The sequence below is a fragment of the Homarus americanus genome, unplaced genomic scaffold, assembly GCF_018991925.1.
Source record: "Homarus americanus isolate GMGI-L3 unplaced genomic scaffold, GMGI_Hamer_2.0 scaffold367, whole genome shotgun sequence".
Classification (NCBI taxonomy): domain Eukaryota; kingdom Metazoa; phylum Arthropoda; class Malacostraca; order Decapoda; family Nephropidae; genus Homarus; species Homarus americanus.
In genome coordinates this window covers 2,238,224-2,250,156 of record NW_024743709.1, presented here as the reverse complement: position 1 = coordinate 2,250,156, position 11,933 = coordinate 2,238,224, and the positions used below count along the sequence as shown (strand labels likewise).

The 11,933-nt window shown below is 41.4% G+C and overlaps 1 protein-coding gene across 1 annotated transcript in view; it reads right to left on the bottom strand.

Annotated features, from left to right (window-relative positions):
* LOC121877482 (patched domain-containing protein 3-like) overlaps positions 1–6,947 on the bottom strand; it is a 118,789-nt gene extending 111,842 nt beyond the window's left edge. The window contains exon 1 of the mRNA XM_042383262.1: positions 6,482–6,947. The gene's annotated coding sequence lies outside the window, so the exon portion shown is untranslated. The remainder of the gene's footprint in view (positions 1–6,481) is intronic.
* Positions 6,948–11,933: the final 4,986 nt, after the last annotated feature.

Sequence of the window (11,933 nt, the reverse complement as noted above, 5' to 3'; positions counted from 1 at the left end):
ACTGTTAGGCTATCCTTGGTCGAAGTGCCTTACTGTTAGGCTATCCTTGGTCGAAGTGCCTTACTGTTAGGCTATCCTTGGTCGAAGTGCCTTACTGTTAGGCTATCCTTGGTCGAAGTGCCTTACTGTTAGGCTATCCTTGGTCGAAGTGCCTTACTGTTAGGCTATCCTTGGTCGAAGTGCCTTACTGTTAGGCTATCCTTGGTCGAAGTGCCTTACTGTTAGGCTATCCTTGGTCGAAGTGCCTTAGTACTATTTGTTATTGTCTGTATATCTGCACTGTCTAGGTATACACTGCAAACTGTATACCTGCACGGTCTATTTACGTAATTGTATACCTGCACGGTCTATTTACGTAATTGTATACCTGTGTTGACTCTATGCATGCTGAAATGTATACCCGCATTGTCTATACACATACTGAACTAATTGTAAACTTCTATGACGATTTTACTGAATAAATGTCAAGCTATTAGTTAATTGTATTCAGCTTGTCAAGGATATTTGTTCTGACGGAAGTTACAGAAAACCCAGGGAGGGAGGAAGGGAGGAAGAGAGAGAGGGAGGAAGGGAGGAAGAGAGGGAGGGAGGAAGGGAGGAAGGGAGGAAGGGAGGAAGAGGAGGGAGAAGAGAGAGAGGAGGAAGGAGGAAGAGAGAGAGGGAGGAAGGGAGGAAGAGAGGGAGGGAGGAAGGAAGAAGGGAGGGGAGGGAGGAGGGAGGAAGGGAGGAAGGGAGGGAGGAGGAAGAGAAAGAGGGAGGAAGGGAGAAGAGAGAGAGGGAGGGGAGAAGAGAGAGGGGGAGGAAGGGAGGAAGAGAGGGAGGAAGAGAGGGAGGGAGGAAGGGAGGGAGAGAGGGATACCCCACAGTGTTAGTCCGGGTATAAATGAGTTTTAGTAGGCGGTGTCGGTACGTCTGAGAAATAGGCAAGACTACTAATAAGCAGTAGGTCAGACAGCAGGTCAGGCTAAATGTGGACACAGCAGACTAGCTGAAGCTGCTATAACCTTCACTGGCCAGCGTGACGACTGGAGTAGCCTACAGAGAAAGCTAAAGAGACGATCATATTCACCTTCCTCTTCCTAAGCTTGTAAAATACGTATACAAATAAAATGACAAGTTTAGCAAATACAACAATATATCTTGCCTGAAACTAATCGATGATTATATTTACAAAATTAACCTAATTAAAGTACACGTAAACTTGTGTTATTGAAATCACATTGAGTGGAATAATTCGAAAATAATCGACCTATATGTTCCTAACCGCGGCCTTCATTGTGCACTTTGGTGAAAATCAGTGCGGTTTACCTTGGGTCAGTGTGTAAAAAAAGACAAGAGTATTGAGACAAGAAAACACTGGGAGCAGCGTAACGATGTCCAGCTGATACTGTACTGTACACCCCAGCCGCAGCACAACAGCGAGCCAGGTACAACTTACGGACGTGAGCCAGTCCTCTCCCACCTACGAGAAAGTTGTGTTCTGTCATGAACAAAAACTAGATTCAGGCCAGACTGACAGGCAGATAGACAGACAACTGTGATCGACCGCTGCTTCTCATCAACTTCTAGGTAATTACTAATACATTAAACAAAATGTTTAAATTTTTTGCATGATTTATCCATTTTCACAGTGAATTTCAGCAATGTTTTTCACACTGTGTGTAATAACTCATTAAATTCCAAGCTACAATAACAAGGCACAGGTTCAGGTACATTACATTGCTTGTACATACGGACTTATTTCTAAAAGTGCGCAACAGAGGCTTGCCAGATTACTCAGAAAGTGGCGAAAACCAGTATCAGTAAATAGTGCAGTTTATCCTACACTGACTCTTCTCTCTCGTCAGTAGTGTCACGTGCTACAGAAAACCTTGTTTTAACGGGTGACTAGTGCAGGCGAAGGGCGTGTTAGGCAAGACAGCCCTGCTGAGTCAAATATCCGAGTTCTAAAGGCAGTCTTTTTTTTTTCTTTTGAATATATCTACTGGATATATTCATAAATCATAGGGTATACAACACTGTAATAATATACGTTATTCACTCACAGGACGAGAACCACTGCAGTTTGTAAAAGTGAAAGCTGTCCTCTACTGGCGTCTCATCTTCCCTTCCTCCCCCCTCCATCTCCTCGCTCCCTCTTCTCAGTCTTTTCTATATCTCTCACTCCATATCCCCTTCCCTTCGAAAACTAAGTCGGCTTCACTGTTACCCCTCCCCCATTTGACCCCTGGCCCCTGCGATGTGACAGGTAAAGATGCTGTCTGGTGAGAGGGAGAGAATGTGTGTGTGTGTGTGTGTGTGTGTGTGTGTGTGTGTGTGTGTACAGTCACAACACTACGTCACTTGGCCGAGACACGTCATTAACACCTCTATGTCCACACTGCTACACACACTCAAACTCGGATCAAAACACCGTAGCCTGACTTGCGTTTTAGCTTTATCGACGACAGGTACAAAATGCAGAAGTGCCCGAACGGCTAGTGAGTTGAGAAGTAGTGAAATGATAAATTAACACCAGCTAGAGAAGCGGGTATACGGATAAAAGACCTTCGTCCAGAGTTCTGTTCCGTGAACTAAGGTAAACTGGTGTAAGCCGGTTTAAGCCTAGGCAGCGAGGGCATCAACTCTTCCCCCCCCCCCTCTCCTTTGATAGATCATTGGCCATCAGTTATGGTACTGGTGAAATAATATGTCAGTGATGGGTTTGTTCTGGGAAGCTGGGACCATCTGGCGAACTTCGCAGACCATCGACTGCCAGGTATCAAGTGTTGTTTATCCCTAATGCTGCACCACCACACGACCCTCGCCACCACCACACGACCCTCGCCACCGCCACACGACCCTCGCCACCGCCACACGACCCTCGCCACCACCACACGACCCTCGCCACCACCACACGAATCTCCGTCAGTGACAAAACGGTTGGAAAACGGAAAATAATACCGAGGAAGTATACAACTACACTCAAGAGACAGCTAACGTAGTGGTAAACATGAGGGTTCATCAGGCTCTGGCCAGAGAACGAATTTAGGACGACGCTCTCATTTCAATTTCTATTTGCAGAGGTAGAGAGCCTTGAAGCGCAGCCACCACCGTAAACACACCTGCCCGTCCCTTGATAATAACCTTAGATGAAAGATATTGAACCTACCAATAACTATCAGTATTAATTAATATAATAATGACGAAAAATAAAGATGATAATGGCTATAACGACGTTGATATAATAATACAGGTAGGTAACTACTCATAATCACATGAAGATTAGACACCAACTTATTTCACTAGGTAGCGATGAGGTTTTAACATCCGGGTAAAATAAAATGAAGAAGCTAATCGCGAAGAGAAATAAATTAGGTATCTAATCTTTAGTTGAAATAAGCTAGGGTGTCTAATATTCACGTGGAAATTATAATCATTCCCAAAATTATTTAATTAATTTATTACACCCTACGGGGCGACAAGCCTTTAGTCACAAGACCATGCAAATAATGGTTGCCTCACACAGTACAAACCCTAGTGTGATGTAGCGCAGTCGGCCTCCGTCACCCGGGTTATCACTTACACACGGCATTTCCCCTTCCTAAGCTCTGACCTTCCACACACACCGTCACTTTCACTCTCATGGTCACTACAACACCCTTACATTCCTACCTCCCGTCCTTCGCTTTACCCAATGGAAAACCCGACTTAATATACGTGGACTTCATAACAAGCCGAGAGTGGCGAGGCCTCAAGTTCATGACGAAATCAACCGTGGGATTTTTTCATTAGTTTCAAGAAGCAATTTAATACGTTTACTCATTAACTTGTATACTGTAGGCGTGTTACATATGGAAGGGATGTGCTTGGTCTATTTCTCTAATAGACCAGTGGATAAATAATAGGTTCTCAAAACACTAAGCTACCCCATAAATTATCTCCACGCTTAAGAATCGAGGGAATCAATAATACAACTGATAATAACATCTTACAATAACCTCTAAACTCACGGGTCACATTTGTATACATAATAAGAATATTACAACATAGTAATAATTCAGGGCGTTCTCCGCCACCAAACCCCCAATTTTTACTAATAACGGGCAATTTTTTTCCTAATTTTGTCTCGTTGAAAGTAAAACTGTAACATCAATGGCGGCTCTGGAGAGAAGACAGCCTCCACCACTGTCACCGACCTGCATATTGAGTCACTCCACACACCCACAGCCAGGCCCCATAAGCCTATTAGTTCTACAGAAAGACTTCATTAACTATGTGTCGATAGATGTGCATGTGTATATATATATTTTCTTGCCTTCGTCGCCTCAAGCTGTTTCCGGCATTAACATAAGAATAGAGGAAACTGCAGCGGGCCTATTGACCCATACTGGGCAGTCCCGTTTACACCCAACCCCTATTGCTCATATAAGCATCTAACCTACAGTATGTTTGAAGCTATTTAGCGTATTCGAGTTAATGATGATATTTGGTAACTTGTTCCATTCATCCACTACTCTGTTTCCAAACCAGTGTTTACCTATTTCACGCCTAAATCTAAATTTGTCTAATTTAAAACCATTGTTACGAGTTCGCTCCTGGTTGGAAGCTCAGGTACGTGACATGGCGACGCCAATTAAAGTTTAATCTAGCGGATGACTTTGTGGTTGTCCATCCCTCGACAATCCCCGGAAGACTGGAAGAATAAAACGTGTTTCCTTAACCCCGTCTGTCGTGAGAAGCAATTTATTGTTTATAATGCATGTTGGATTGTATATCTGCATTGTTTACATTGCGGAACCAATTGAAAACATGTATGACGATTTTACTAAATATCTATATACTGTATATCTATCAACATCAAGCTGTTGTATTATACTGTACGAATCTCTTATTGCCAAGACTTAACACACAACATTTGAGGAAAGTTTGGCTGCATAGTGCAATATTAATGGGTGGCAAAATGGTGGAAACTGTAGTAGGCCTATTGACCTATACAAGACACCACTGTTTACCTCCCGCTAATATTGTCATCATGGCGCTACAGAGCTCACAGTAATGCGGTACATAACACTACAGAGCTCACAGTAATGCGGTACATAACACTACAGAGCTCACAGTAATGCGGTACATAACACTACAGAGCTCACAGTAATGCGGTACATAACACTACAGAGCTCACAGTAATGCGGTACATAACACTACAGAGCTCACAGTAATGCGGTACATAACACCACAGAGCTCACAGTAATGCGGTACATAACACTACAGAGCTCACAGTAATGCGGTACATAACACCACAGAGCTCACAGTAATGCGGTACATAACACTACAGAGCTCACAGTAATGCGGTACATAACACCACAGAGCTCACAGTAATGCGGTACATAACACTACAGAGCTCACAGTAATGCGGTACATAACACTACAGAGCTCAGTGTAACGGGAAAGAGTAATAACAGAAAGGTAAAGTTAGCGCCAGTGACGGTGATAGTCGAGTGTCCACGGGCGGTCACGTCCTGCCAACCTACCCTTCACTCTCACGTACGTACACCTGGAGCTAGACAAACCCTCTTACTGAACACATTATGAACACACTTACAGGTGAACAAAAGCGAACAACCAGCTTTCTAAATACACTCACGCCAACATCAGCCATGGTATATCGGTAAGTAATCTTTATTTATCTAGCTTCACCGAATGCCCTATATGAACCAACCAACTCACCACTTCAGCTATACGAGGTAGCCAGCTGACCAGACAAAGCTAAACGAATTATTCAGCTCCAGGCTCAGCTAAACGAACTAGCCAGCCCACCAATCTCAATAGAAGTAGCCAGTTCAATAGGCTCAGTTAAACGAACAAGTCAGCTCACTAGGCACTGCTAAACTAACTAATCAACTCCCCAGACTGTTAAACGAGAAAGCCAGTTCACCAACCTCAACTGAGCGAGCCAAGTAGATCAACAGGTATAAGTAGTGCCTTGGTAGCGATTAGCCGAAATTGGCAGCTAAAAATAGCCTAGTGACCATAATAAACCTGACTCACAGTAACGATCACACCGTATGTTTCACTTCATCAATCGGTAATAACAACTTGGGCCTTTTTTCATAGGTTAATTAACTTGAGCCATTCAACCGGATATATTATGTTTTCTTAGACTTTAGAAATTAATGACCGTTTTAAGTAAGTATCGACGGCGGTCTTAAAATATGTGTTACTAACTTTAAGGAGGTGAAAGGTATACCTGTTTTTCCTGTAGTTTCTTACCTGAGGCAAAATTTTCCAAACTTATGATAGTTCTGCATACGAGGCTTCGCGTGGTGGTTAAACACGGTGAAAAATGAGATATTAAGGAGAGATAGAACAGCTATATTATCAGGGGGAGAAAGGTAAACAGACCCGCACCATCACCACAAAATTTAGAAATCAGGCAGCCGTACGGCGGGCGAGGTGCAGCTAGGGACCGGTAACTAAACTATTGGAGTTTGATGACACTTACCTCCTGAGTTGGGCTGGACTAGCAGGCGTAGATCCTCTTGATAAATTTATCCACAACAAATTGATAATCCGAGAGATGAAAAACTGCAAACGTTTATACTGGCCAAACTCCGGTGAAACTTCAGATCATTACACTCCACAAGTCGAAATCGCCATCCATACCCGTGTATTATTTATCCACACGAACCGAAATTTGCCTTTGCTTGTACACTACAACAAACAATTCCTTCTATATATGTTAACACACTTAAAGATATCCAACGAGGCGCCGTATGATACGGAATAAAGAGAAACACACCAGCAGCAACACACAAACACAGCGTCCAGCCCCAGGAGTTGGCGCTGACTAACGGGAAGAAGCAAGTCTCTCACGGGTGATGGCGGCGGCGACGGGGTGTGTGTACCGAGTGTGTGAGAGGTGACGGCAGCGCGTAGCCTCACTCGCTACAATCTGGGTACTGAGTGAGCAGCAGCGCGGTGAAGGTAGTCTCACCTGCTGCTCCCGATAATAAAGTCAAGGTACTGCGGGGCGGAGCGACGGGAGGCCCTGACAGCGTGAGTGGCTGACCCAGCGGTCCACACACTCCTCCACGGGTATCACCTGTACCCTGTCTTGTGCAATGACCATACACACCTCCAGGGCGTGTCACTGTCTCCAGGCGGTGGTTCATAGTTTGCTTTACATGATGAGTATGATACAACAGGAAGAAAAGAATTAATATTGTACTGTACTTGAACTGACATTGTTACATAGTTGAAAGAAAAAATTAACAAAACTGCAATTATAACCAAATATTTCAGTTTCAGGTTATTACAGCAGTTTCTCCTCGCTGATGGTCAACTCCATATTAAGTTATTAATGAGGGATCAAAATTAATAATAATCTGACTCATCCAAAGGTGACTGTGCAGGGTGTTGACGATACAAGGTTCACAACACACTTGAACAATTTCTAGTATTAAGACGTTCACTCGTCGTCTTCAAGATACGACTGTAAATAACAAGGGCAGCAAGTTAAAGTATTTTTTATAATTTTAACCGTATGATTAAATCCAAGAACAGGCAGGTTTATATCCACTGAACATTTTTCGCTCAATACCCACCATCTTCAGTGCACAGACCAAGGATATTTGATAAAACTAGAAGCGGCATGATGTCTTCCCCGACACTATCGCTACCACCCCTACCCGACCCGACCAGCGTCGCCATTTTTGTTGTATACTAAAGCTGCACATACACTCTGTGCAGCTGCTCCCAAATTTTGCGCCATTGTGCCACTCTGCTCGGCATATGGATGTACCCAGAGGGACGGGAGAGATTCTATAACATTCCATCGGTAAGTGTTGAAGTTGTAATTAAGTTACATCAAACAGAAGTGGATTAAATAAGGAAAATGGCTTCAGTCATATGTTTTAACTTTCGAGCTGCTGTTGGTAGGTTCCTGTAATATATAGGGTGGTGACGGTTAAACTGTATTATGATGTACCCACAGTAGTATCCCATTGTTTGATTTACAAAATAGTGCTGCGAATTAAATAAAAGATACCCTATAAAATGCTTTGGTTTTGGACAACCAATATAGCTCACTGGGTTCACGAGTCCTGCTCGATGACGCCATGCCTCCCCTACGTATTAAAGCGCCTTGGCACAAACTAATCAGCCATGCCAACAGATGCGAACAAGCCACACCTAAACTAACTTAACGTGGCCATTTTAACAATATTTGTATGGTTTTAATAACTTTAATTTGTATCCTATGCTGTTAGATGTGTACAGTCACCCAAAAAAGTCCTGTCGCGAACCACGATTCAGACTCGTGAACCCGAAGCAGTAGACACCGATACATTATGCTGTCCATAAATGCTTCGGATTCAAGAGTCTGAATCGTGGTTCGCGACACGACTTTTTTGGGGTGACTGTACCTTCCACTCCACCATTCTAAGGTGTAGGGTTAGGTTAGGTTATGTGCAGTATAGATTGTTATGGTCCGGCAGAAACAGGAATGTGATGACTGTCAGCCATTAATAACTTGGCTGACGCCGCTATTTCAGCGGTGTGCTGAGTGAGTGCACGGCTGTATAGTGAATGACCACTGCCGTGTCCTGCGAACCAAGATTAACGACTTTTTTTTTTTACTTGCAAGAGATGGGAAATATGACCTGGAAACTGGAGAACGAGTAAATGAGGTATAATTCCCGGTATTATCGCCGATTTGGTCATGCAGCGAATTTTAGGATTTTAAGTTTTGGTTAGGTTAGGTTAGGTTGAAATTATGCTTCTCTGGTGGTTTTTATATGCGAGTTGAACGATTCTGACTTTCCAAATAGGTGCATGACCAACTCGACAACTTTACCTAATTTTGAAGCCTGACAGGTTTTATGATTAGGTATATCGCGTAAGAAATCATAGTCTAATGAGAGACTGACAAATTATTAGAATCCACAGCATATAATATGATCTTACCTCAAGTATATTAGTTAAGTTATTCGAGTTAGGTTAAATTGCTTTAATCCATCTGCCTTCGAATAATACTTCAGGTGTTGGTAACAGTGTAGAGCTGCGTGGCTTTAAACCTACGTAAACATCAGTGTATGATGAGTTACAGAAGTGGCTACGGCAGGCTTTAATTTTTTTGTACGTAATCTGATATATTATAATTATAGTGGCCATAATTGGTTCCGGGAAATTTAAGCTTTTTGTAGGGCTATGAAATATGTCTGACACTTTGTTTTAGAGAAGAGCAACTTGGTAATGGGTGTATATCTTGTCCACAACACATAGTACAGTACTTTTATCATCACCGTGTGGCTGTCAAATGCTTTTATTTACTTACAAGAAAAAAATAAATAAAACTAAAAATTAAGCGTTTATCTCTGGCCACACATGGATTAAATTCTGATTCTTAGTAATAAAAATATTTATAATTCCATTTAAGTGGAATCTTAACTGTGGTGTTCAAGTTTTTGTTTTTATTTAAGATGGAGAGAAAAGCTGGTAGGCAATGAAGGCTGCTGGGTGGAGTCCGCTGTCAGCACCATCACTGTCACCACCATCACTGTCACCACCAACACCACCATCACCATCACCATCACCATTATCACCATCACAAGGTAAGAAAATATATATACAGTAAAGTGAAGCGAGAACTTTGTGAATTTTATTATTATTATTACTATTATTATTATTATTATTATTATTATTATTATTATTATTATTATTATTATTATTATTATTATTATTATTATTATTATTATTATTATTATGAACACTTAATTTTTTCCCACATCTATCTATAAAAATTTTAAGGTTATAATATGGGTCAAATAGTTTATACTCACCTTGAAAGATGAAACACCTCGACAAAAATTTTCTCTAGATGACTTAAAAGCGTCATCACAACACCACAAATTTCTTTAACCTTCCTCTTGTAGCTATAAATTTTACTTGGGGTGGGAAGTTAGTTGTAATGAATAAATGACAGAGAAACTTAACGGTGCTTGTTGATATGGTGGAGTCACAACACGTACAGCAGAAGGACGAAGTTGTTTGTTATTGTATAGGGGAAAGTTTTAAATGGTCAGGCACTACTTTTTAAAGGTTATCTGTTTCAAAGTTCTAACCTAACCAAACCAAAGTTAACTTGATCTAGCTTAGCCTAACCTTATTTAACCTAACCCAATCTTCTCTCAATAAATATACATACAGAACCCGTTACTCAAACCAACAGACACGGAGTAACGTACAGTACAGAAAGTCTTATGCAATCTTAATATCTCCTTAAGGTAACAGACTCAGAAAAAAACACGTACAATCACTCGTTTCAATAAACTGAAGAATTTTTTTTAAGGAAATTGAAAACTTGAATAATACGTAAGAAAATTGTACAGTCATGGGAGTTTTTGGGTCAAGCTGAACTTACTTAATGTTTTCAAGTTTTTCTTATTTAGGAAAAGTTGAAAGGGAAACAGTTTATTCTTAGTCATGGGTGAACCAGCTGAACAGATAATCATACGACAAACGGATCACCCAACTCCTTTATCATAACGCAACGATTATGTTTGACTATAGGTTAGCACTAAGGCAGGGTAGCGTTATGTTTGGTTGGGTTTGCGTTAGGGAGGTTTGGTTAGGTTAGTTGTAGGATAGGTTAACGTTAGGGAGATTTAGTTAGCATAGGTTAAGTTCGGTTAGTATAGGTTGGCCCTCGTATAACGAGGATGGCCGGCCCAAGGGCCACCTAGGTGTGAATTTGATTTAAGGTGTAGAAGCTGTCGCCAACACAGCCACCGTACCCTAAGTTAACGAGTTGCATGACCCAGTGTCAAGGAATAATCCAAGAAGACCGGACAACTCGCCAACTGCACTGGCTAACCATTACCCTGGAACGCGATCCACAAATCGATTAACATCAGGTTCCCAATTACTGCCCTTGGATCGAACCCGGGTCTGCACGCTTGCGAGGCGATCATGCTGACCAATACACCTTAGGTCGCATAATCTCACGATGACAACACAAGAGGTGACATTTTCCATTTAATCATTTACCAGAGAGCAGTTGTTTAGTTCGGATTATTACGATATCCTTCAAGTATTGCCGTCTCACTCTGTAATAGTTCATGGCTCCAGTTGTCGACAATTTATTTATTTTTTCACAAATTTTTATGAGTAACTAAGGGCAAGAAATTCCACGACTGGCTTAACCAACATTAACAAAAAAAAACGGAACATGAAGTAAAATGTTATATACCGGGATTTACCGTAATTATTCTTTTTTTTTTTTTATAAATTTGAAAATAAAACAAAAACAAGTTAGATCGTAAGGATAATACCATGATTCCCTTCAAACTCAAAATTATTCCGGTTTGCCTTAATTATTTATTTCTTATTGTTGTGAAAAAAAAATATTGATAATAGTGTATAAAGTATAATCTCCCCACAAACATTCATTATCCAGTCCCAACACCGCTCTTAACTCCCTCCAACACTGCCCGCCATAACTTCGCTGACAACAGAACTCAAGGTCTTGTAAATCAAGTTCCCCGTGGCAAATTTGGTTCACGTCTAATTATACTTGGTAAAAAAATAAACTTGATAAACAACGTAATTTACTGTATAACCTAAATAAATTAAAGAGTGGATGTAGGATATTGTTGTATACATCTTCAGTATACATAGAGGCAGTATACATAGAGGCAGTATACATGGAGACAGCGTGGCCTGTAATACATTCAACTGTCTCTTATTTCCTCAAGTGTAGATGTATTTTCCCTTTCACAACTGGATGGGATGTGGGTAGACAACAGCAACAACAATTCACAACTATACGCTACTAGATAAGAACAATCAACAACCATACGCTAAACAACAACAATCGACAATTATACGCAATAGACAGCTACCACCAAGTAAGGAAGGTTGACCATCCGTATAATTTTGTTCCGCTTTCTCGAGTC